Below are 27,357 nucleotides of genomic sequence, written 5' to 3'. Positions count from 1 at the left end.
CATGCTTACAGTGTGGAGCCTGCTTGGGATTCTCTCTCCCCCCCACTCTCTCTCTCTGCCCCTCCCCCGCTCGTTCCGGCTCTCTGTCTCTCAAAACAAATAAACTTTAAATAATGTGTCAGGTGATTATATACACAAATATGTATACGATTTTTCATAGTCTTCAAGAACAGGTCTGCTCCTTCTTCACAACTTCCTGGGCACCTGTGCTGCCCTCTCAGAGTTCACACGGGAGGGCTCCCGGGGGGAAGACGGGGATGCCCAAAGACAATGCTGGCCGAGATCTCCATTTGTCTGCAGGCCATGTTGCCCCCCTCCGCCAGTCTGAAGTCATCCCAAGAAAGAGTGAGTTTTTGTCGTTGCTGGTAGGTAATGATGAGTTGCTGAGCTCGAGGACTCTCTTGACTTTCTCCATCAGGACCGTAAAAGGTTTCTCTGCCTTGTGTTTCTCTACTTGCTGTCTGAGGCAGTTGACTGCGTCCACGCGAGCTCACTGAAGTTCTCTAAACGTGGCCCCTGGCTCACTAGCCACCCCCAACCCCCGCTTTCTGTTTGTGATGCCCTCTGGCCATTCTTCTCCCGCTAAACTCTTAATTTTCTTCAAAACTCCATTCAGAGATCGCCTCTCCCAGGTGCTCCTCCCTGACCTACCATTTCTACATCAGGCTTCCGGTCCTCTGGGCTCTCTCAGCCCCTGGATACTGGGATCAGAGAGAACATCAGCCTGGAATGTTCTTATTGTCTGTCTGCCCCGCCAGACTGTCATGGCCTGTAATCTCTGTGACTGGCTCCCAGCTCGCAGTGGATACCAATACGTGCTCGTCAGCGGAGGGAACGTTGGCTGCGTTCCCTCCCTGCGCCTAGTCCTGACATCAGCTCGCAGCGAAGTATCCTTTAGCGGGTGTGGGAATCCTTTAGTGCCACCCAGGAATGTCCGCTGCAGCATCCGAGTGACATGATCCAGAGGAAAGAGAGTGCTCACACGGGTTGCTCTGAGAATCTATAGAAGCGAGCAGACCAGCTCTCATTCCAGCTACAGAACCCGCTGCTGCTTGTGCAAAAGCATTTGGGTGATTCTATTTAGAATTCATTGAGCACCTGGTACACGTCAAGCATTGCACTGAAAATCGGTTCCAGCAGACATTTTCATCGTAGATGAGGCGGCACCTTTGGCCCAGACCTCCTACGTTGGACCCTGCGCTCCCCCGTGGGCAGCCGTGCGTCACTGTTCACGGGCCGCGTCCTCGTTTCTAGGAGACACCAGAGCACAGCAATATCCCATTGAATTGTTAAACTTGAACAACTTCAGAAAACAGTCTTAATGGCACGTTGAGTCCCTTTTCTTGGTTCACTAGTTATAAGTGGATTTCAATATGCATTTAATCAAAATACCCAGCTGCGTTCATTTAAAAATGCAGCCCACGAAAAGCATCTAAGGGGGCCCCTTACCTCCCTGCTAAGAAAATGTAGGAGAGATTTCACTAGAATTTAATTTTGCAGAAAATCCAAAGCCCCTGGAATCAGCCACTTGTGACACAAAGTGTAATTCTGTCTTTGGTAACAAAGGCAGGAGTCAGCAGTGTGTCCAAACAGATGAGGCACAGGCTGAGGGGCCAAGGCCAGGTGAGGGGCCATGAGAACTGCCCCCCCCACCTCAGGTTCCTGTGGGTCTGTGTCCACCGCAAACCCTCAAAGCTGACTCAGAAGATCAACACTGTGGAGTGTACTCACCCTCTCTTCAGAACCAGCCAGGCTTACTGGACAGAGTTCACGTCTGAAGATAAACGTACCAGTTAGATGCCCTTGGAAAATTATGAATTTTCTCGAGGCCTCACCATTTCATCTTTAAAGCACGGATAGCAAAGTCTACCTCATATGGGTTGAACGAAGTCCCCAAAACACTCATGTTAAAATCCTGTTCACATATCGAAGCTCCCCGGAACATCTGGAAACAGGCTTATTGTAGATGTAATTACATAAGAAGTGGTCATACTGGAGTAGGGTGGACCTCTAATTCAACACGGTTGGTGTCCTTAAAAGGTAGACATTTGGAAAACAGGCACACATAGGGAGAACATCGCATATATGCGAAGGCAGAGGTCAGGGGGCTCTATCTACAAGCCAAGGATTTCCAGCAAATCACCCAAAGCTGGGAGAGAGGCTACAAATGTTCTCCCGCTCACCCTCAGAAGGACCAACCTTCATCTCCTACGCTGGCCTCCAGAACTTGGGACAGCCAGATCCCGGTTTATGCCCTCCAGGGTGCTATTTTGTTAGAGCAGACCCCGTGGACTCATGCAGGGCTGTTCTAAAGATGCCGTGGGGTGACGTCTAGAGAAGCGTCAAACACCGGACCTGGACCATAGTAGGTGCTTGGGCAGCTCAAGCTCTGTCTTTGTTCTGTCCAAGACGTGGCTCACGGGCGGACAGCGGCAATGCCAGGTGTCCACACCGAGTGGACAAGTCCCTCTGCAAATGGGGATTGAACGCTTACCGGCTTAGGTAGCTGGTCGCCTGAAAAAGTCCTTTTATTTTTTGTTTTTCTTCGCAAGATCTTCATAATTAGTGAAAGAGTCCCTTGAAAGTTGTTTCTTGTTGGGCAAATGTGGAGGGTACAGGTCTCGCCCTGCACTGGAGTGTTACGAGGCCGTGTGGCGCTTGGGAAGGGCTTCTCCTGACAGAACCCCCTTTGTCTGCACAGCCGGTCTGCCGAAGAGAGGCCGCAGTTCCATATGAGTGAAGGAGCCTTCTGGGAGGTAGAAGACGGAGACTCTGAGCCTCCCCATTCTGTGGTTCCATCTTATTAGAACCATCCTGATGGGCCAAGCAGGCCCTGGCAGCGGCCTCCTGCAGGAGAGGGTATCGGGGCCCATGCTGTCAGGGGACTTTGGACGGTGGCCAGGACTTGTCACACTTCGGGAAGGATTTGCGATCATGAGCACATCAGGGAGAGGGCACTGGATGCTTTGATGCTTTGAGAACATGAACCACTGAAGAAGCTGACGTGCCAGGACACGGTCAGTCATTTGAGCCACATTTCAGGTATAATCCCGTGGGGCTGCAGCATGGGCCGGAAACCGGGATCTGGCGAAGGAACGATGCCCTCTCCGCAAATTTCGCTTTATTTGCCAAAAGAAGGGCAGGATGACGTAAAGCTTTCCTTGGTCCTTTGTGTCGGCAGTTTGCCTCCTCGCCCTTCACCGGCCTCTCCGTGGCCATCACGGACACCTAGAAACTACCATACCTTCCCCACCATGCATCCTCCCTTCACCCCCAGCGAGGCATAGGCGGCCGGGAGTCGCCTGTTTGGCAAACTGGAAATCCACAGCGAAAGCATTGGAAACGAGAAATTCCTCACCCAGCAATTGCACCACGGAGATTTTCATTCCTGCTACCATGTAAAAGAGCAAAACACAAAACGGAGATGAGCTACATGTCTAACAGTGATAAATCACGTAAATACATAACGTGCAGTTCACGACATCACGTTCAAGGTGATGTGGGAGAGCAGGGTCGCAGCAACAGCCCAAGAGCCAAACTGGACCATCCCCCCTGCCTGTGTCATACAGCCTGCAAGTTCTGAATGGGGCTTACGTTTCTGAACTTTTTTTTTAAGTTTATATATTTATTTTGAGAGAGAGAGAGAGAGAGTGAGAGAGCCGGGAGTAGGGGAGAGGCAGAGAGAGAGGGAGAGAGAGAACCCCAAGCAGGTTCTGCGCTGTCAGTGCGGAGCCCGAGGCGGGGCTCGAACTCACGATCCCATGAGATCCTGACCCGAGCCGAAATCAAGAGTTGGACGCTTAACTGCCAGAGCCCCCCAGGCGCCCCTCTACGGGGTTTACATTTTTAAACGGTTGGAAAAAATTAAAAGAAGGGAATTTGTTGTCACGTGGTGGTTCTGTTCATGAACGAAGTTCGTTGGTGACACAGCAAGGTCTCATCTTCCACATCACACCTAAGGCTACAGTCAGGCTACAACAGTGTGTGGTGTTGCAACAGACCCGCAAATACGTGCTCTGTGGCCCACGACAGAAAAGGCTAGCTGACCGCGGCTGTGGAACAACTACCACATTTCGGGAAATTACATCTTCTGTGAAAAAGTAGGTGACGAGGCAATATGTGTGTAAGCATCATGTGCGGAAGCGGGTGGGGGGAGGTCTTTGAAGGGGGAGCGTTACTGTGCATCGCTCGATTGCGGAATTAGTCATTGTCCGCAATCGTCGTAACGGCTCTGAGTATTGCCATTGCCATTACTCCTGTGGTGCTTACCTGTGGTTTCCAAACTTTCTGTAATTAACCTGTATTCTTTGTAATAAGATTCAGGTATTGTCTAAAAGACAAGAAATCGCCATTCCTCGCACAGAAGTTGTTCCGTCCTTTAGGTTTGTTTTGAGGCCTTCCCTAGACGCCGAGGAAGATTTTGGCGTTCAAAACAGAGGCAGCTGTGCTGTGTGTAATCGCTTCTGTATTTCTAAATCGTCCGATCATATGGTGCCATGTAGGCATAGGACCACGTTTCTTGGCAATGTATGGAAGTCACCTAAGTTTCCACAACATTTCAGGCCGTGAGACAGATGAAGTGGCCAGCTTGAAAATATCCAGTAATAAAGTTATGTGAAAGCTTCATAACAAAGAAAAAAAATGGGTCAGTCAACTGAGCAAAAGGTCCTAGGACTCCGCCAGGACCGAAGACGCGGCCAAGCGAGATCACCTCCCAGAGGACTCTGGTTTCCTTTTCATCTCAAAGAGACCGTAGTGGCTGTCCAAACCCCTATATTAATCTGGGCCCGTGTTGTTCCATCAAATGAAAACTGCTACAGTGTCGGGAATTAATTTCCGTGCTAATTTGGGAAAATATGATTAAGTGCACAGTTTAAAAAAATTAAATATACCAAGAGATCCTGATGGCAATAAGTACATGCTCAAACCACCAGAGAGATCAAACCAAACCCTTCCAGTCTGGTTTCAAAAAGCTATGGAAGGGGTGCCTGGGTGGCTCAGTCGGTTGGGCGTCCGACTTCGGCTCAAGGCGCGATCTCACGGCTTGTGAGTTCGAGCCCCACATCGGGCTCTGTGCTGATGGCTCAGAGCCTGGAGCCTGCTTCAGATTCTGGATTCTGTGTCTCCATCTCTCTGCCCCTCCCCTGCTCACACGCTGTCTCTCAAAAATGAATAAACGTTTTAAAAAAAGAAGCTACAGAAAAGGCTATTATTTAATCTCATATGCCACGCTATTATTTAATCTCATATGCCACACTTGCCATCATTATAGGGGAGGAAAAAACCCAGCGCATCGCGACGTGCTAGGTAGATGCTTGCAGAAGGAGGGGGCCACTGCTCACCCAGCACGCTCAGCTTTGCTCTTCCCTGGGCTACTCAAGAAGGTGAACTTGAGGATGACTCCTGGAGGGCAAACGCCCAAGGTAGGCTCGATGAACCCAGTGCAAGGGCTTTACGGGAGCTCATTACAGGCTAGACCTGAAGCTTCAAATGCCGGTGCATCAGATGTCTCACTGAGAGCTCCTACCCAACTGTGTCAGTGAAGGAACTCTTTGCTGAAAACTCCAAACGCAAAGGAGCCTGGGAGGCTCAGTCGCTTAAGCGTCCTACTTCAGCTCAGGGCATGATCTCATGGTTTGTGAGTTCAAGTCCCACGTCGGGCTCTGCACTGACAGCACGGAGCCTGCTTGGGATTCTCTCTCCCTCCCTCTCTCTCTCCGCTCCTCTCCCACTCGCACTTCCTCTCTCTCTCAACGTAAATACATTTAAAAACCAAACCTCAAATGCATGAATATTGTACATATTTTTTCCTCTTTCTAGGTGGCTTCCTTTTCTGCCTCTAAAGTCTGAAAGTGAGTTCAGTCTCCAGTGCAGAACCGTTTCGAGGGAGCACAAACACACATGAACTAAAGCAAGGTGCTCTGGGTCCATAGGGAAACCCCCGGGCCGGACACGCAACAGACACCCCACGGCAGCCCTCGCTCAACACCCGATAAGAGACTGAATTGCCGAGCAAGTTCACACTTTCACATTTAGACCCACCTCCCAGTCCTCGGAGCCGTCCTACTCGTCTTGCATCCTTCAGAAGTACACTGGGAGGGTTCCTGCTCACCACCTGCTCCTGGACATCATGTCACAGAATCCACAGAGACAAGAACGTTTGGGTGAAAGCAAGATCAAACTGTTGATCCGCACATCACTTCCTCATGTTCCTTTACCAAAGTCCGATGGTGCCCGGCTCTGATCTTGGGGCATCGAGTGCCTAGTCCATGGACAGCCTCCTGCACCTGCCCCCTGCTCATCCGTGGCTCCAGGAGGACTCGGGGATTTCTCACGCTCTTACCACACTCAGCGCATCCCTACCAGAAAATATGTCTGGATCACCTTTCTTCCTGAAAAAAAGGAGTATGTGACGATGTTGTTTATTGCTCCTGGCAAGGATTTATAACCTATTTAATCTTAATATTTCCTAAAGTGCCCTAACCCTCAACACACCCACAAAACTCCTATTCATGAAATTGCAAATAAAACCCACCTTGTGTCTTCTGGGGGGGGATCTTTTTTGGATGTTGCCTAGAGGATGGTCATAAGGCTCCCTCACTTACATGTCTCTCAAAACTGGGCCCTGTGGACCAGAGAGGGTGAGACGCAGCACAGCCAGAGAGAAGGCTATATTTGGGGCTCTGATACTCACCTGAAAGAGGAAAAGAAGAGCCCTTGGCCCGAAGTTCGGAGGGGTTGGATCTCAGAGGAGCCAGGAGAGCTGCCCTCCAGCTGCCCTGGAGAGAAGGGAGAATTACATCAGGGGGAGAACCCCACCCCCAAAGGCCACTTTGGGCGCTCAACTCATTTTTATCGCCAGCAGCCATACTGCTCACAGCCCAGCAGGCTTTGGGGAAGCATTTGGGGGGAAGAATATTGCCTTATAGGAGTTGAAGTCAAGGCATTCAGTACAATACAGACCAGCAGTTGAAGGAAATAAGGAATGTGAAATAACCGAAATGAGACTGACAAGACACAGGACTTAAAGAAATCAAGAGCGAGTGTCCAAGTGGCTTTCCATTCTGGCTGAGATAATTACAATCTTCTTCGCTCCTTACCACCTACTGACTTGTGCCCTGAGCCTGGTTCTCCTCACTCTTAAATTGAGTTTCCTCATTTGCGTCCCGAGATACACCTAGCTCCTACCTAATAATTTTGTTGTGAAGATGAACAGAGAGAGAATACAGATGGCAGATGTTTCACACCATACCGGGTGTAGAAGAATAATGGTCGTTACCTTTAATATCACCAGGTCTAACAACAATCCTGCAGAATATTATTAAGTTTATTTTATAAATTAGAAAACAAGTTCAGAAAGGTGAGGCAATGTTTCCAAGGCAATACAGATGCTAAATGGGGACACTGGGATTTAAATCTAGTTTCTTCAGGTGCCAAAGCCCACGCTCCTTCTAGCTCAGCACTTCTCTGACTTTAAGGTGGTCACCTGGGGAGCTTGTGAGGATGCAGATTCTGACTCGGTAAGACTGAGTATTTTGTATTTTTAATAAGCAAGAGGAGATGTTCATACCACCAGCCTGTGGGGTATACTTTGAGTAGCAAGGTTCTAGAACATTCTGCCTCCTTATCAAACCCTAAGGGCTCAGTGATCATACCAAATCTGAGAGTGGGGTGAGTACACATCGACAATGATTCAGAAGAAGAGGGGCACCTGAGTGGCTTGTCGGTTAAGTGTTTGACTTCGGTTCAGGTCACGGTCTCACGGTTTGTGGGTTCCACCAAGTGCCACACCGGGCTCTTTGGTGACAGCTCTGAGCCCGGGGCCTGCTTTGGATTCTGTGTGTGTGTGTCTCTGCCCCTTCCCTGTTTGTGCTCTCTCTCAAAAAAAAAAATAAATGAATGAGTGAATAAACTTGAAGAAGAAGAAGAAGAAGAAGATAAAGAAGAATAGAAGAAGAAAAAGGAGGAGGAAGAGAAGAGGAAGGAGAAGGAGGAGGAGGAGAAGAAGAAGAAGAAGAAGGAGAAGAAGGAGGAGGAGGAGAAGGAGAAGAAGAGGGGAAAGAAGGGCTGATAGAAATCAAGCCCTGGAAAAGGGGAAATGACACGTCTATGATGCCTACGCTCCCAGGACCACGTGTGTTCGTTCGGCAGCTTATGTGAAGCCAGCATTTTGCAAATGTGTCAGAAAGCCTCACAGAATTACAAAAGTCAGCCTTCATTTCTATACTGTAAAAAATTCAAAAAGTAGTTATTTCCTTCCTCCCCGTCTCTGCCACCCCAATTTCCAGGAGAACAGCCAGATTTCCGGGTTATAAGGTAACCAATCTAGAGTCTGGAGCAGCCAGCAGTGCACGAGCGTGGTGGGGTCATTCTCAGAACCACGATCTCAGACACGGGCTTTGTAGTCCGATGAACATGAGTTCGCCCCCAGTGTCCACTGGAACTTAGACTCTTCTTCTCTGAAACAGAAATGTTTTCGTTCATCATATTTTCCCGAAGATCAACACGCGTTCCTATGTGGGAAACACTTACTTAGAGCATATCCTGGAATGAAACGAGCTCTCAACACTTGTGGGCTTTTCACGTTACCACTCACGTGGACAGAGGAGCGGTCTTGGCACCTGCACTGGGTAATGGAAACCATTCTGCGCCCGTATTCAAGGCTTGCCAGGTGCTGAGTCAGGTGATTCATCTTCTACTATTCCCTCACTGATGATATTTTACAGATGAGGACACTGAGGCACGGAGGGGTTAAGTCACTTGCCCGAGTCACCGGGCTGGTAGATAGCGGGACCGGCGTTTGAACCAGATGATGGGACTTCAGAGCCCTACTGTTGTCCCCTCCTCTCCAGCTGCATTATTTGGTGCTGGTGGTGGTTGCCCCTGTTATGAACGGTTACAGGAAGGGTTAGAGGGTTCCCCGGGCTGGTAAAACCTCAGAAAGGCAAATAGTTTTAACTCGCCGGTAGAGGTGATCAGAGCAGTTCCTAGAGAGGTGACAGTCACCCTGATAACGCACAGAGGGACAGATCCGTGCCCCGAGACCAGCCGTTAATGACGTCCCTTTGTGCGGTATGCTGATTCTCGGCCCCGGCCCCGTTGCTGTCAGAACTGATTAAGCTAAACACGTTTTCAGTGATGCCGTTCAAAGACTTCTGTAATTGACTGTACGACAAGTTACACAGAAGCCACCGAATTAGCAAATCTACCAAGCCTCTCCAACAAAGAGCCTTCGAAGAAAAGGAGCTAATTACGCATATGCTGTCCAGACAAGGAAGAGGGTGTAAACCAACATGCCTCTTGATGACAAAGAGAAGCGGGACCTCCCGGGGAGGTCACGGAACCCAGAACGCGCAAGGGACCCGGGGGGTGCTGCAGCCCATCCCTTCTGTTGGCCGTGGAGGGAGGAGAGGGGTGGCCAACAGCCCTGCGTCCTGAGAATCAGACAACGTTTGCACCTCTTGCCGCCCTGTGCTGTGACGACACACACTGTGCGTCACCGAACGTTGAAGTGAGCAGTCACAACTAGAAATGGCAGCTGTCACTTACAGAGCAGCAGCAACGAGCTAGTCACAGGTTGGGATCCTTCCCCTGCTTTCTCGTTTCTAACGCTCAGGAATATCCCGCAAAGGGATTGCTCGCTTTTTCAGATGGAAACCAAGGTTTAGAGGGTTGTCTAAATGGCCACCATCACAAGCCAACCGTAGCCAAACTGCGCCCGGGCCACGGCCGCCGTTGTTCTTTCGCCTCCATGCTTCTCTCCCACGACGACCTCCGGATGTCTCCTGCCACATCAGGGCGCAGTATCCTAGATGAACTCCAGGACCAGGGCAGGGACAAGGCAGAGGGCCACACCGCCACTGGGAAGGACAGAAACTACAGGGCACAGAAGAATGCACGTTCCTTCTGGAGACAGAAGTTCCAACCCTAGTGAGGTCGCACAAGCCCCCATCTGGATCCTCACGGGTCTTGCTGGAGAGCCGTCAGAGACCCCTGCGATATTCAACTCTGCCAGCTCCCCGTGCTGGCATGTTGATATGTTGGCATCGGCAAAAATGTGCTTAAAACGTTTCTCCCAGGTAGCTGAATTCGCCCTAGTCGTTCCGAGCATTTCAGAGTTACCCACGACCACGGGCCTTACACTCCACTTACATATCGGGAGAGTCTGTGATTCTCCTCCTGAGTCTTTTACCGAGTCCCTAAAGACCAGCCTTTAAGAAAAGAACAAAAACAGGGGCGCCTGGGTGGCTCAGTCGGTTAAACGTCCGACTTCGGCTCAGGTCATGATCTCACGGTCCGTGAGTTCGAGCCCCGCGTCGGGCTCTGTGCTGACAGCTCGGAGGTTGCAGCCTGCATCGGATTCTGGGTCCCCCACGCTCTCTGCCCCTCCCCTGCTCACGCTCTGTCTCTATCAAAAAAAATGAATAAACGTTAAAAAAATTTAAAGAAAAGAACAAAAACTTTCCATTTCTCTGTCTGATGGGAGTGAGATCCGCCCTCCACATAAAAGATGAATCACATGAGAATTGTCAGGCCACCATGATTTACCCCGCTAGTGATACATCGTATCAAAGAAAGACAACAGAGCAGGGTACAACCCAAAAGCTTCTCAGAATCCGGGAATTAAAGGGATAATCAGGGGCAACTGGCTGACTCAGTTAGTGGATTATGCAACCCTTGACCCCGGGGTGGTGCGTTTGAGCCCCACATGGGGTGTACAGATTACTTTTAAAAAAAAATCTCGGTTTAGGGTCCAACTCTTGATTTCAGCTCAGGTCACGACCTCGTGGTTGTGGGATGGAACCCTGTGTCTGGCTCTGTGCTGACAGCATGAGCCTGCTTGGAATTCTCTCTCTCCCTCTCCCTCTGCCCCTCCCCCCCCTTAAATAAATAAAATTTTAAAAAATAAAATAAAATAAAACTGGGGCACCTGGGTGGCTCAGTCGGTTGAACGTCCGACTTTGGCTCAGGTCATGATCTCATGGTTCGTGAGTTCAAGCCCCTCGTAAGGCTCTGTGCTGACAGCTTGGAGCCTGGAGCCTATTTCCGATTCTGTGTCTCCCTCTCTCCCTCTGACCCTCTCTCGCTCATACCCTGTCTCTCTCTCTCTCTCTCTCAAAAATAAAAATAAACATTAAAAAAAATAATAAAATCTTAAAAAAAAAAAAAAAGGATAATCAACTGGCCTAACTATCACATAAAGCTGTTGCACAGAATTTTTTTTTTTTAATGTGTGGTAAAATGGGTGGCTCAGTCAGTTCAGTGTCTGACTCTTGGTTTCGGCTCAGGTCATGATCTCACGGTATCTGAAATCGAGCCCTGAGTCAGGCTCTGTGCTGAAAGTGTGCAGCCTGCTTGGAATTCTCTCTCCCTCTCTCTCTACCTGTCTCCTGATTGCTCTCTCTCTCTCTCTCTGTCTTTCTGAAAATAAATAAACTTAAAAAAAAAGTGTGGTACAATTTTAGAGACACAGAGACCCTTTGAAGCAATACAATGGAGTCATTAGATTTTTACAAGTGAGGAAAAAACTCCAGCTTTAAATCAAAGAAATCAGTCTATAAATCCCTGGTCTACCATATTCCTGTGTAACTTTGAGCGAACTACTTACCCCATTTGTGCCTCAGTCTCCTCAGTTGGCAGAAGGAGATAAAGGCCACCGCTCCCGGGGCGTTGGCGAGTACGAAGGGCCCCATTTCTGTTTTGCTGACCCCCGTGCACCCAACACCTGGCTCAGCACCCGATACCTAGTGACGATTAATAGGTGTGTGCTCAAAAATGTCAGTTTCCCTTCCTGTAAATGACTCCTCGAAGGTCATGGAATAAGTCATCAAATCGAGACCAGAGTCTGAAGCGGATTCTTCTGTCAGTGCTCCCAGCCGGAGAGGGAAGAATGGGGGGGTGGGGAGTGGAATAGGCTTAGGAACAGATCGGGGGCCCCACAGCTGGAAGAGATTACGCTTTCCTTCGCCCGGGGTAAACCTGAAACCGACTTTCTGTTACACTGAGATGAGACAAATACCCGAGTCAAACACTCCCCTGTCCCCGCTTCCCCCATCACAGGAGGGGATCCTGTGGGCAGAGCCGACCACCTCCGGCTAATTCATCCCAGGTGCCCGCCACCGTGGGTAATGGCACGCCTGTTCGTAATCCAAACCCAACTCAGAAGCAAGGATGGGTTCCTCAAAGGCGACCGAGGAAAGCAGGTGCTCATGGAGAAGTCCCAGAACACATATCTGGTTTTGCGCGATCCACATCTCAATCTTGCTGTGACAAACCATGCTGATGCCCAGCCGGTGCAAGCCCGGTCATTGGCTTAACCTCCATGGCCTTCGTGCCCTGGTTCTGGCCAGTCGCACCGGACCATCTCCCACAGGCACCCCGCTGTGAAACAAGCTTAGCGACTTCCCCAGCTCAGGGCCTGTGAGCCGTCAGCCCTCGGATTCCTTTAGTGCCTCCTTCCTCTGTGCTCCCCCTAGACTGGGTTTGCTCCCAGACCCCGGCACCTATCTCCATCTGTATTGAATTAGTAGGCTCCGTGTGTGCTTTCACATCCCCCCATGCTTTCCCCAAATCACGGCCACATGTGGGCCTGCCCAGCGCCCTGGTCATGGGAGGAGCGCCGCGACATTGATGCTGGATATAGGCCTCTCTCCCCAATCCCTCACCGCCAGTTCAGTCGTAGAAAAAAACAAATCTGTCTTGCGGGGGGAAGCCTGGCTGGTTCAGTGGCTAGAGCTTGAGACTCTTGATCTCAGGTTGTGAGTTCCAGCCCCTCGTTGGCTGTAGAGATCACTTCAAAAATAAAATATTTAGGGGAGGGGCGCCTGGGTGGCTCAGTTGGTTAAGCATTCAACTTCAGCTCAGGTCATGATCTCGTGGTTTTCAAGTTCAAGCCCCACTTTGGGCTCTGTGCTGACTGCTCGGAGCTTGGAGCCTGCTTTGGACTCTGTGTCTCCCTCTCTCTCTGCCTCTCTCTCTCCCTCTCTCTCTCTCTTTCTAAAATAAATAAACATTAAAAAAAAAGTTTTAAAAAAGTCTTTAGGGGAGCCTGAGTGGCTCAGTCGATTGAGAGTCTGACTCTTGATCTCAGCTAAGGTCATGATTTTGCAGTTCATGAGTTCAAGCCCCACATAGGGCTCTTTGCTGGTGGAGTGGAGCCTGCTTGGGATTCTGCCTCTCCTTCTCTCTGCCCTTCCCCTGCTTGTGCACGCACACGCTCTCTCTCTTTCTCTCTCTCTCTCTCGATAAATAAATAAACTTAAAAAATATATATACATATATATGTATACGTTTAGAAAAATATCTATCTACGAGCACCTTTCTTCAATTTTTCTCCTTCAACTTTCCACCTTCACACACGTACTAACCCTCCATACATTCTAAAATCTTAATCCTCCCAGCCAGCTAGCCTGAAGCTAGGATAAAAGCAAAATATTCAGGAGCGGACGGTTGAATCCAAACTTTGTCATCTCCGGATAGGTTGGCCAAACAATAAACACGTCATCAAAGCACAGACCTTTTTGCGAGGAGGAGGGGGCATTACAGTATTAATAAGGCAACAGGCATCTGCTGTGCGTCACCTCCCTAGAAAACCAGAATGCGGTGCCACACGAACTCTAGGGCGGGGTGAATCCGGGGTACGTTCTCCAGGAATGCGGAAGTGGAACACCTTGCAGGCTGTGGGAAGTGAGAGTGTCAGTGAATACAGCTGATCCAAAGGCAGTGCCCCAAGGTTGAGTGACAGGTGTAGACCGTGCCCTGTGTCCTCTCCCCGCTCTCGTGTCCCTGCTTCCCGTGCCGGTACTCCAGGAAGTGGTGAGTAGAATAGAATGGCTAGACAGAAAACCCTCAGTAAGATAGCGAGAGTCTGAAGCGGCTTGTCTTGTGCTCGTGTGACAAGAGGAGCCCCCATGGGGAGATAGGGGGTACTTGTTGGGGCCGAAAGCTAGCCCCTCAAAAAGACTCATCTGCACTCCAAATGGGAGAAGATTGGGAGAGGGTCGCCCCCCTCCTCTGCGCCTTCTGGGGACTCTTCACATTGAAGGGAACTCTGTTTTCTGCACTCGTGCAGGTGGTGGCTGTGGCATCCGTCACCCTGTGGAACCTGACTTATCCTCGGGTTGGTGGTCCCGAGAAGACACGGCCGATAAGAGTAAAAGCAAAGTCAGCCCAGAGCCGTTGGAGTCTAGAAAGCAGCCAAGGCCAAAGCCCCATTCTCCAGTTTGCAGGTGTATGTGTGTACTGTTTTCACAAATGTTTTATTTTATTTTATTTGTTAATGTTTTTATTTGTTTTTGAGACAGAGAGAGACAGAGCATGAGCAGGGGAGGGGCAGAGAGAGGGGGAGACACAGAATCCGAAGCAGGCTCCGGGCTGTCAGCACGGAGCCCGACGCGGGGCTCGAACTCACGGACCGTGAGATCATGACCTGAGCCAAAGTCGGACGCTAACCGACTGAGCCACCCAGGGGCCCCACAAATGTTTTCTTTTAAAGCGACTCCAGATACAAAGAAAACCAACAAGACTAGTATAAGACACCCGCGATAACTTCCACCCAGAATCTGTGAGTCCATAGTGACCGAAATAAACAAGTAGATAGTGGATAGATGAGGGGCTCTCTGCTGTAGAGCTGAACGCCACATCACAAATGCAGAAGAAATGGCCAAACGAGAGAAGCTCCATGAGGCAATCGCCACAGCAATCACTGATTCTGGAAGGAATCACCAGTGGATGTTAGTAGTGAAGGTTTGGTGAGAAATCGTCTAACCACAATATAGTAATATAGTGTATATATTAGTCCGATAGAAATAGTTATGGAGTAATGTCATATATATTAGTAACGTCGTAATAGTAATAGGGTATGTATTAATAATGTAGTCATGGTGATGGAGTAATGTTGTATATTAGTAATATAGTAATAGTAATAGAGTACATATCAGAAACATAGTAATAGAGTATAGATTTGACACGCCATGCTCCTGATTGCCTTCGCTCTACTAGCACAGACTTACCAACTGTCCCCTTGCTCACTGCCATTGCTGGTTGACTTGTTAGGACCCAATTGTGTCAGACGCAGCGTGGTATCCCCTTCGACATGGACCCTGTGCCTTTTGACACGTGTCCTTCTTTTCTGAGCCCTGCCTTACTCTCCAACACAAGGTATTTTTGGAAGACGGTGAGCACGTCCTCTCTCTTGTTGTTAACACAGTATGGGAGTAGGGTTGAATTCAGGCTAACCAGATTTGTTTAGACTTAATCCATGAGAAGGGATTTTGAATCCTAGAGAGTAGCGTGTGCCTGGGATCTTAGAGTTTATCGAATTCAAACTTCTTCCCTTTTCTTTTTTTTTTTTAAAGTTTATTTATTTTGAGAGAGAGAGAGAGAGCACGGGCAGAGAGAGAGAGGGAGGGAGCGAGAGAGAGAATCCCAAGCAGGCTCTGCACTGTCAGTGCAGAGCCCAACACGGGACTTGAACTCACGAACCATGAGATCATGACCAGAGCCGAAATCTAGAGCCAGACGCTTAACTAACTGAGCCACCCAGGAGTGCCAGCCTTCTTCCATTTTCAGATTAGGACACTGGGCTCAAAGCAGAAACCACTTGTCCAAAGAACTTATTTTACAGAAAACCTTCAGAATGGACCAGAAGAGGAGTGCTGCCGGGAGGCTCCAGCCTAAGTAAAAACAGGATGAAGTCCAAGCGTGTTCTCTAGTGGATCTGCAGCGTTTGGCTCCTGTGTCTGACCAGGATAGCCCAATAAACCATTTTTATTGCAACATGCATAACAGATTTGCCAGCCATCCCCACGTTTACAGATGGCCATTAATTTTTTTCCTAACATAATGCATTCCACTCACACACACACAAAAATCCTTACTCGTCATAAATTGTGAACGCAGAGAGGCAGCATTACAGTTAAACAGAGGAATAAATGTTCCTCATTATTCCCTCATTTATTATTTCTTGCAGGATCTGAATACATCTTAAAGAATATCTTTGAAAAAGCCACGCGTTCCATCACAAGGCTTCAAAACCTCTCCTTACCTATGCAGAACTCAAGAAGTGCTAAAAAGTAGTCCATACAATAGAAGTCGAGGGGCTGTGACACCCTATCACTGACATCACCATTGTTCTGTCATCACAAGAGGAATTTCTAGCCATCCAGGAAGAAAGATACTAAGGATCTTCCCCAAAGCCTACGTAGAATTTTCCTACTGAAAATGACTTTATTTTAGGGAATTATTCAAGAAAGCTTTCACTTATATGTGGAACTCGAGAAACTTACCAGAAGACCATGGGGAAAGAGAAGGGAAAAAATAGTTTCAAACAGAGAGGGAAGCAAACCATAAGAGATTCTTAAATACAGAGAACAAACTAAGGGATCATGTGTGGGGGGGGAACGGATGATGGGCATTGAAGAGGGCACTTTTTGGGATGAGCACCAAGGGTTGTACATAAGCAATGAATCACAGGAATCTACCCCCCAAACCAAGAGCACACTGTATACGCTGTATGTTAGCCAACGTGACGATAAATTATATTTAAAAAATCATCATCATCGTAAATAAAAAGAAACAAGAAAAAAAAGCTATTCAATTGAGCAGAGTTTCTATATAGTAGAAAATTATCAACATGTAGAAGAATGCTTTCCAAGTGACTTTTGTCTTTCGTATCAATAGATATTACTTAGAAAAAATTTGTTTCTTGGTCAACTAAGTTATCTTTGCTTATCTTCTTTTTTTTTTTCTTGATAGTTCCTCTGCTAAAGCTAGTGTTCTTGTGTTCTTCCGTGGGGACATTTGGGAAACATTGAGGGATCTGATGTCTAAGGAGAGGAGATCTGTGCACTCTATTTTGCAGGGAGAGAAACATGAGATAGGAAAAGAGCTTCCAGCATTCCAGCATTTCCTAGAAGGCTTTGGGGAGCAACAAACATCACTGGCAAAAATGAACAAGATATTAGAGTTTCTGTCCATCCACTGGTCCAATTCAGTATACACATTGAATACCTAACTAGGTACCAGGGATGCCAGAAAAGCAGAAAAGACACTGCCTCTGGTTAGGAGACAGAGACAATTTAGTAAGCAATAAAAGTCAAGGATGCCATGGCTGTGATCCGGGAAGGGAAGCAGAGAGTAGACCCAGTCCTACGAGGAAAGGAGAGCAGAAAGGTTTTCCCTAAACCTGAGTCCTAGAAAAGCCGCACTAGTCTCCCGCATGTTTTACTGTCAAAAAGAAAGAAAGAAAAAGAAAGAAGTTTTGAAGTGTATGCAACCAAGATTCTCTACAAATGGTAGGTCTGGAATCCAATTGCTGGAGACTTGAGCCCAGTGAATATTCTTTCTAAGGGACCCAAGGGACTTACTTTTCTTAATTCTTACAAAGCCATTTATTAAGCTCCGTTCATGCATAGAAGGAGAGACACAGAAGGAAAAGGAGAAGATACAGAACAAGCTGGACACACTACTCTCCTTCAGAGATAGTTTATGTTCCCATTAGGTAAGTTGAGACACACAATTTCGCTTAAATGCATAATAGTGGAGGTGGAAGCTGATGTAGGGCATTCAAAGGATCGAGAGGTACTTTTTAGCTTAGAAATCAGAGAAGGTTCTGTAAAGGTGGCAGCTTGTGAACCAGACTCTAAGACCCTGAGGAGTGATCAGACCCCTGGGTGCACGAAGAAGATGAAGAGAATCTCAGTAAGATGCTCAGGGTCCGGGCGGCCACCACCCGGGGTCCATGTGGGGGAGCAGCGAGACAGACAGCTGAGCAGGTAGATGGGACTGGACCTTTGGGGGGCCTCAGGATGTCCAAGGGGGGCACAGAAATGCAACGGGGCCATCAGAGCTGGAAGAAGTGGCCCAGGCTGAAGGCCCAGCCTGAACTGTCTTCCTAGGATGCCAAAAAAGCACGGTTGGTAAAGGGCATCCTACCGAGCAAAGAACTAGAGTAACATTACAGCAGGCGACCGGAATTCTTCATGGTAACCCAAGGATATTTTAAGACATTTTTCACCGTGAATGCTCTGTCAGGAGTCGCCTAAAAGGGATTCTATGAAATAGATGAAGCAGAAAATTACCCAAACTCTGGATCAGTGGGAGAACAGAACAGATTTGAATAGATCTGGCTAAAGTAGCAAGACCAAGTGATAACAGATACGTTCTAAAATATATTAAATACTAAATTATCTCCGTCAGAAATACGGATTTCATGATATTTGGTCCATGGTGTGTGTGTGTGTGTGTGTGTGTGTGTGTGTTTAATGTCAGCAAACATCTTTTAAAATCGTTAATATGCCGGGAGGTGGTCTCTTGGTTGTCGTGGACGCAGAAATGCATAAGACAAAATCCTTCATTTGAACTGGCTCACGGTTGACATGGTGGACTGATAACTTTAAAAAGACCAACTTAAAATGGCAAACCGGATGGGAGAGGAAGGGAACACAGGAAGAGTATGCACTCCCTGGAACTTTCCCCTCTGCTGTCGCGCACTTCTGGGCCCTGGGACTGCCTTTTCAATGCCTCGCCAGCACATCATATAAATAACTCAGTAATCGGATCTTCTGTCTCTAAGAAGAAACACGTGAGCTTCAATGGCATCTGCGAACGGATTTAAAGAAATAACATTTGGAAATAAAATTCCCAAGATCTGTTAAAGGATAATGAGATAATGATGATAAAACTCTGAGTACAAAGAGTGTTCATACATTTCGAGGAGAGAGAAAATACATCACAAAATTAGGGATAACATTTCAGTGCCTTCAATAACGGATGGGGAGGGTGAGAGCCCGCATACATGAAGACTACTCTGAGCCAGGCAAATGTAACGCTGATCAGGGAAGGAACGTCCCAAGGTCACACACCTGGAAGGTGGCCAAGCCAGGGTTTTCGCCCAGGATAGCCTAACCCAGAGTTCATGTCCTTCCGGCTACGTAGACCATTTACATACGACCACATGACATTCTTTTCGTTGGTCTCCCCATTCCATCGTGTTTCAGAAGTGTTTCATCTTCACCCAAGTCTCTGGCACATAGTAGGCGTTCGATATTCTTTTGTTAAGTGGTTGAATGACCAACTGCAAGATTCTGTACTAGACTATCCACCTGCATTTGCTGTAATCTGTTCTCAACCCCCATCCCCCTGTTCTTAGCAGGAAGACAAATCTTGGACCTTTCCAGCACTCTGCTTAGAATTTTCTAGCAGGAGAATCTCCCTGAATGTTAGTTTCTGTTTGTTTCTACTTTTTTTTTCACCCCATTCCAAACAGATAGCCAGCCTTTGTATTCCTTTGTCTCAAATTATCCTGGGGCAACGGGAAAAAGGGGAGATCTCTTGAAACAGACATCTCTCAAGAGAGAGGCAACGATTCCCACATCCTGGAAGGGGTACAGCTATGGGATCCGGTGAGTCGCAGGGCCCCATGGCTGGCTTTGTCTTCAGAATCCAAAGGAGTGACGGGGCTTCTATGCAGTGATTGAATGGATGGTGCTACTGTCAAAGCAGGAACATCCAATTTCCCAGGCTCCCAGCATACCACGGGGCGACGAGCCACAGAGCCACGGAGCCACGGAGCCACGGAGGCAAGCCTCCTGACTGCACGGAACTGTGATGGTCAAGACGTTAACAGCGACCACAATGGATCACAGACTAGAGGTCCTTCTACCACTTGATGGCTACCATGTCTTTATGTAATCCAGAGAAAGCGATAGAACCCCAATCATCCTTAAAATCCAACGGAACAGGATGAGGGCTCAGATTTGGGATGAATTTATTCAAAGTAATCATTTTAAATTGCTCACTCTAAATTGGAAAGATTTGTCTCACCGTACTTGAACTTATTCAAGAGAACGGATATGGTCTCTCAGGAAGGGAGGTGGGAGAGGACATCACGTGGGGGCTAAAAAGCACAGGGGAATAGTTAAGAGATGCAGTGTTACCTCAGAAGCATTGCCCCTCCGTGAGTTCCACACTGATGAGGAGGGCTCTCGGGCGGTTCCCTCCCCGCCGTTGAGAAGATGACCAGACAGCCCTCCGAGGAAAATGGTGCTCAAGGCTGTCAGACTCGTCCAACCAGGCCAGGGCTCCAGGCACAGCAAAGATCCAGGTCCTATAGGCCTGTCAGAATTTCCAGGCTCAGGGGTCAGGGCCTCTTGGGCAAGAGCATCTTGGTGCAGCTGGTGGGGGCAGCCCAGAGGAACCTTCCAGAATGATTTGCTCTGTGTAGACCCAGGACCTTTGTGGTATTAGAAGCTCAGTTATATTACTGGGGCCCGGTGATGTCTCCGGTTTCCTGTCCCGGCATCTTCTCAGCGTCGGCAATCTCAGAGCCTGACTGAACGAGATTTCAAGAAAAGACCATCACACAGCATTTCTTGGACAGCCTATCTGATGAATCAACACCTATTCACACTGCAATCACTAAGAATTCAGACTCGCGACCAAGGCTCAGGGCTGCTGTCACTGACTCACTCTGTGGCAAACGTTCATGGGGCAGTTCACAGTTTACACAGGAATCACCAGCCATTAGAGGATGAGGAGGTGTTCCGAGGTTTCACAGGGGAGAGTTAAAAGCTATGACTGAGGCTCCAGGGAAGAAAGACTTGGACCGTAGTGTCAAATAAAAAATAATCATAGTTATAATAACGAGTCACGGTATTTTTGTCATTTCTAAATTCTGAAGTAAACTGTCCCAGACCAACTGTGTCTCAGCGATTCTAAAGCTTGAATAATGGGAATATTCCTCTTATTTGTATTTTTTTGAATTTTTTTAATATTTATTTTTGAGAGAGAGAGAGAGAGCATGAGTGGCAAGCGGCAGGAAGAGAGGGAGTCACAGAATCCGAAGCAGGCTCCAGGCCCTGAGCCATCAGCACAGCGCCCGACGCGGGGCTTGAACTCGTGAACCGTGAGATCACCACCTGAGCCAAAGTGGGACACTCAACCGACTGAGCCACCCAGGCGCCCCCGGAAATATTGCTTTGAAAAGGCAGGATTTACGTCAGATCTCTCAGAAACTATATTCACGGACCCCAGGAGTCCACAGGCCGCTTTTTTTTTTAAAATCACAGTCTCATGAAACCAGCCCTGTGATAGGAAAGTGCCTCCCCATTAGCAAATTGTTGCTCCAAGAGGAAACTTCCATCTTTGTCACGGGCACAACCCTTCTTAGGGTTATCACTGTCGTGAAAGGCATTTTAACTCCCACGAAAGGTGCTATCTCCTGAGTTTGCCTCTAGAGTTTCCAGAGGGTCAAAACTCCTTAGTTTGAGGATCCCAGGTCTCCGGCGTGGGTGCCCGTACCCCACGCGCGCCCCAGGAGGGGCCGCAGATGCAATAACCCCGGCAGCTCACACCCTCGGTAGGTGCGACGTCCCCTCCCCAGCGCACCGTCACCCACTCCTGCCAAGATCACTAACACCCAGGAAGAGGGATACGGAGGACCAGGAGGAGGAAGAGGGTGGCATCACCAGCAAATCAGTGATACGTAAGGGCGATGGGAGCAGGCAAATCACGTAGTTATAAAAACTGGGTTACAACAAGGACTCAGGGTCCCAAGGGACAGGCTGAAAGGTGTGTGGGAAGCAGCCCTTCCTGGAAGAATGGTGTTGTGCAAAACATTTTATTTCTAGAGTTCCCATCTCTTCCTCTGTAAGAGAAGCAGGTAGATGTGTCTGTGGCGATTCGTGGGGCCGGCGTCTCTCTACAATAACTAATATCTGTTTATTGTCCGATGGTTTAAAAAGACGCGCTTGTACCTCCGGCTTCGGCTCAGGTCGTGATCTCACGGTTCGTGGGTTCGAGCCCCGCGTCAGGCTCTGCGCTGACAGCTCGGAGCCTGGAGCCTGCTTTGGATTCTGTGTCTCCCCCTCTCTCTGCCCTTCCTTTGCTCGTGCTCTGTCTCTGTCTGTCTCAAAAGTGAATAAACCTCAAAAAGAACTTTTTTTTAAAGAAGCGCTTTTACGTTTATTTTTTATTTCATCCTCCTGACAACTGGGGGTTGTAATCTCTGTTTTATTAATGAAGAAAGCAAGGCTCGGAGAAGCTAAATCCCAAAGCCAAGAAGGGATGGACGGGTGCTGTATCCGACGTCTCTGGTACCAAAATGCACCCTTTTTTCCTGCAGAGCAGATCCTCGGACTCTACGGCTGCCCAGGAGCTGGGCCTCGTGCAGTGGGAACAGAGGGGGAAAGAGAGGGAGACAGAGCCTTGGATCTCTTCGTCCTGTCCTACAAATCCCCCCGGTTTCCCGATTCCTGTTGCCATTCTGGTGTGGACCATCCTGCCGGTTGCCCCAATTGTCTTCAGGCCGGAGGGTTTATCCCAAACATGGTGGAAAACTCAGGCACCTTTTCATGCCTCTGTCTGTTCCTTCAGCACCTTCTCCTCCTCATCTCTGCCTACTGTTACCCTAGTTCCCCGGCTTGCCAGTCTCCACCAAGCCGGCCGCACAAACGTGAGCATCGTGCTGGCCAACGGGGATCCTGTCTCAGAGGTACCCAGCCCATGTCTCCCCTGCGAGATTTCATTAGGGTAGGGGGGAGGCTGGCCGCACGGGGTGCCGCTCACACAGAGCCATCTCTCAGTACCCCACGGCTGGTGATTACGTAAACCTATGAGAGGTAAGCTTTTAATCACACGAATATAGATCAGGGGAACAGGTACAGCCACATCTGAGTTCTATCTAAACTGGCTTGGAAAACCCCACGGGGTGATGGTCACTGAGGACTCTTGTTTTTAACATTATTTTGTTTTTACGGGGCATTAAACCACGTCAGATTAACAATGCCGTACCAAACATAGTTTTCTAAGAATTCTGTTCCTCCCAGCCGCTATGGAAGGGGGGCAAAAAAGAAAAAAAAAAAAAAAGATCTAATGAGACCAGAGTGGATGCACATTTACACCAACCAAAGCCACAGTACGGTGACAGAATCTGGTTTTCATTTCAATTAAATCCTACCAAATAATAATAAGAATGCATCTGAGCACTATCGTTTAATAATTCCCTGAGAATCTTTCCCCCAACACACTGGCAAAAAAAAATGTATACTCTTTGGAAGGAGTTGGAAATTCATTCAACTCTCTATTAAATGATCGCTTAATGAGAAGTGTGGCTAGCATGCACCTTGTCTCTCTATCATTTCAGCATCCTGGAAACCACAGTCAAGAAAAGTCTCACCGTGTGGCTCTAGAGTGACAGTGACAACCAGGAGAAACAGCAATGCCTTTTGCTCTGGTGAAAAATCCCCTGACCAGGGACAGCAAGGTTGGTCTTACAACGTGCATAATCACTGTCTCTCCACAGAAGTCAAGACAGTCAACTGTGCAGGTGGGGTAAGGAAGAAAGTTGGGAAGGGCACGGACAGTGAAGCCTCTGTTCCTCAGAACATTGCTCCTGAGATTACCTTCTCAGAGAAAAATCATCATTCTGTGTATTCCATGCATCATCTTATGGTTATAAAACACAGCCCCAGCCCTTTCTTCATCCTGAAGTTATCATGACCCAGAGTCCCTACTGGCCTGACCAACTGGTGGAAATTTGCCAGGGAAAGGCAAAGTTAAAATATCCCCGTATATCCACTAGAATGACTAAAATAAATTAAAAAAAAAAAAAAAGAAGGAGAAGAACCTAAAAATGCCGTGTATCGACAAGGACGTAGAGCGACTGAGATTCTCCTATGTTGCCGATAGGATTGCAACCTGGTAGAACCACTTTGGAAAATAGTTGACCATTTCATACAAAACTTCATATATACTTACTCTATGACCCAACAACTCCAAGAAAAATTAAAAATGTGTCCACACAGGACTTGTATATGAATAATCATCCTAGCTTTATTCATATCACAAAAATTGGAAATAACCCAAGCACTCACCGACGACTGAACAGATAAGCGAATGTATATTCATACAATAGAATATTACTTAGCCATAAAGGGAGCGAATGACTAATGTCCACAACACATGGTTAAGCATGAAAAACATTACACTAAACAAAAGAAAAAAGATACAAATAATTCATCTTGTATGACTACAAATATGTGAAATTCCAAGAAAACCAAAACTAATATACAGTAACAAAAGCAGATCGATGATTGCCAGAGTCAAGGTAGGAGGAGTTCAACCATAGAAAGAATAACATAACTTTTTGGGGTGATGGGGTATGTTGAGTATGGTGGCAGTTATGCCTCTTCCTAGAGCCTATGATGTCCCTCTTGCATTGGCTTCGAGATTCTATCCAAACAACTAGACAAACATGACCCTTTGCTCTTAGGAATGCCCTAACGAATCTCCGTGGCTTAGAGTCCTACCTAACCATCCAGCAGCCCAAAAGAGAGGAAATTCCTCCCCGCAGCCCACATCACCTCTCAAGTCCTTATCTTCTCTCCTGTGCTGGAGAAGCTTCAAGATTAACATCCATTCTTGGTGAGCCAGAAGAGGAAATATTATCTATTACATCCAAATGAAAACAAACCACAGCTGTTCTGGGCAAACCGAATCGGGCACTCTCAGTAGTGTATATCCCAAAGCCTAGGTTGTGCAGTCTTTACATAGACTCCATCATGTGGCCCCCAAGTCGTGTTTCTCCAGCACAATATAAGATAAAAGTAAGACGATCACACCCCTCCAGTAAACAAATACTCTTTTAATGCCACGCACACATTAAATGTGTGCTCAAGAGTGCACGCTCGCACACCACCTTCTCAAAAAAGCAATATATAGTCTCCCCCCAAAAAACTAAATCCAAATTTCAGAAAAAAATACATATATTTCTCTCGCAGTAGTTAACTCTTCTGCTAATTTACCCAAATTCATATAGTTAACAAAACACGGGGGTGGGAGGGCGGGGAGGAAAATAGGTTCGAGGGGAAGGAGGTGGAAGAGACACAGAGCAACAGATCCTGGGTGAGAAAATGCATTAAAAGTTAAAACCCTGTAATTTAGATGATCCTGGGGCATCAACCTGATCAAAAGCACAAATGCAGGTTGCCTGGATGGTCCAGGATAAAAAGGCCACACGGACAGATGGATATAGGTATATACTTATATACACATTTATAGACAGTTGATAGAGACCATATCAATACAGACTTGTAAAGAATTCCTGACTCCCCACACACTATGTCTACTGACCTTCAGGAGTAGATTCCAGTTTGAAGAATATTGTTCCAGGGGCTCTTTTTTAAGCATGAGACAAGAAAATCTCTGTCTCGGTTCCACTGAAATGGAGCAGTTGGGCATTTCCAACTCTCTGAGTAACATAAAATGCACAGTGGCCTCTTCATAACAAAGCTAACACAGTCTAAGTTTAAAAGCTGGACATAATCCAGAATTTTGGAAACAGCCAGCGAGCTGCAGTATCTCAGACAGAACATCAGACTTCTTTTTCCCTTGTGGCAAAGTAAACAAGCCTGGGAATAAAACTGACGTCTGCTTCTCACCTACTAAATGCCAGGCATTTTGTACACACATTACATATATTACCATATGCAATTTAATATATTCCGCGATGTAGCAACCGAGAGATAGCAACCGGCAACCAAGACTGGTAATTTGAAATCATCTGACGCTCTTACAGGAGCTGCAGAGAGAAGTTAAAAATCTTGCGTGCAAATTCAATAGAAGAGTCTCTGTATTTCCAGGAAGATTCATTTCTGGTGTGATATTTTCATTAATGTCCACTTTTCTCACTAGACTGTAAGCTCCAGTAGGGCACTGGTCAGATCTGGATTTGGCTCACCACTTGGCTCTCCAGTTCCTAGCACATGGACTTCTGTGCGGTAAAGACTCAATAAATCATCGCTAGATAAATGAACAAAGAAATTGTTGTTGTTTCCCATATTGGTGATATTCATAGGACACATTGATTTTTCTCAGTTGGAGGAAACAATGCTTAAATTCTTCTCTGTGGAAACAGAAGGCAGAATATAAGTGACAACACCTGGAAACTGAACTATGGGGTTATGAGCAGGACCTAAAAATAGGTTCCTCTGACAGCAGCTTCACCAGACAAATGTTAGGCTCTGAAAAGCCTCCGTCTTGAAGACACAGGGCAAAACAAAATGTTCAGTTGTCAAGTAACACTCTTAACTAAAACTGAAGTAGAACAGAACCCAACAGTGAGCCATCGTTGAGTCTAAGTCCTGGTTACATAATATCTTTCAGGAAAATGAGTGCTTTCCAGATTAACTCGAATGCCAAAGCAGGAGCGAACGTAATCATGGCTGATATTTTTGTTCACCTGCTTAACTGACAGTTAACAATAAATAATTGTCTCATTCAGAATGATTCAATTTTTGGAAGAGAGGAGAGGAAATGACTCACAGTATTGATGGGCAACATGGGTGCCATTTCTTCTTGCATTTATGCTATCCTGCCCTCTTTAGTGGTAAAGATATCATTCGGACTGGGGTCCTGAGGAATCTGACTTGTAGTCTCGAAAGAAGAATAAAGATATATTTATAAAAATAAAGAATAAAGAATAGAGATTCACCACTGAATCGTTCAGTGGATCCAACAGGATAACTAAATCGATCTACCTGGAAAAGAGCTTAGTGATAATAAAAATCACACCACAGTAATAAATTTCAATTAACGCCATTGAATGTTTTCTATGGACCAAGCACTCTTCTAGGTGCTGGAGAAAAATCAGTGAACCCAACAGGGAAAGTCAAAAGCAACGCTCATGGATCCCGCCTACCAGAAATAGACAATCTCCTCCTGATTGCACAGGCTCACAGTAGCTCTACGTTGAGGCTCTAGATGAATGCTAAGAAAGGGAGGGGGGAAAGTTGTCCTTGGCAATTTCCACAATAGAGAGCAGGGAACTGGATTCCCCAGTTACTTCTAGTTACCCTGCATCCTCCGAAGCCCTTTAATCATCTATGGACACGGCTATCTCTTACACTTTGAGCTAGAAATTGGACAAGGAATAAAAAATGGTCCTTTGTCGAAATGGATTGGAGTCCATGGCTTATAATCTGGGAATCAGAGGCTAATTTTTAAGGGTGTGAGTTTAGTTGCTAAATCAAGTGGTTCATTCTCAGCTCTCACATTTTATTGACCAAAGAGCAACATTTGAAATACTGGATCACACCCTCTCCTCGATAGATTTTCCTCACTTGGCTCTCAGAACATCTCATCCTCTTTGTTTTCTTTGTATCCCCGTGATCATTCCTTCTCAGTATCTTTGGAGGAGTCCTTCTCTAATCTTTGAACCCTTTAAAATGGCGATGACCCAAGGCTTGGTCCTAAGTATTATTTGACTCTTGATTTCACCTAACTCTAGTGGGGATCTCCTTCAATCTCGTGGCTTTAAATACCAACCATAGAGTCTTAACAAAGTAGCTGGTATCAGAT

The sequence above is a fragment of the Panthera tigris genome, chromosome A3, assembly GCF_018350195.1.
Source record: "Panthera tigris isolate Pti1 chromosome A3, P.tigris_Pti1_mat1.1, whole genome shotgun sequence".
NCBI lineage: Eukaryota > Metazoa > Chordata > Mammalia > Carnivora > Felidae > Panthera > Panthera tigris.
The sequence above is the reverse complement of the archived record's forward strand: the minus strand, read 5'-3'. Positions refer to the sequence as shown.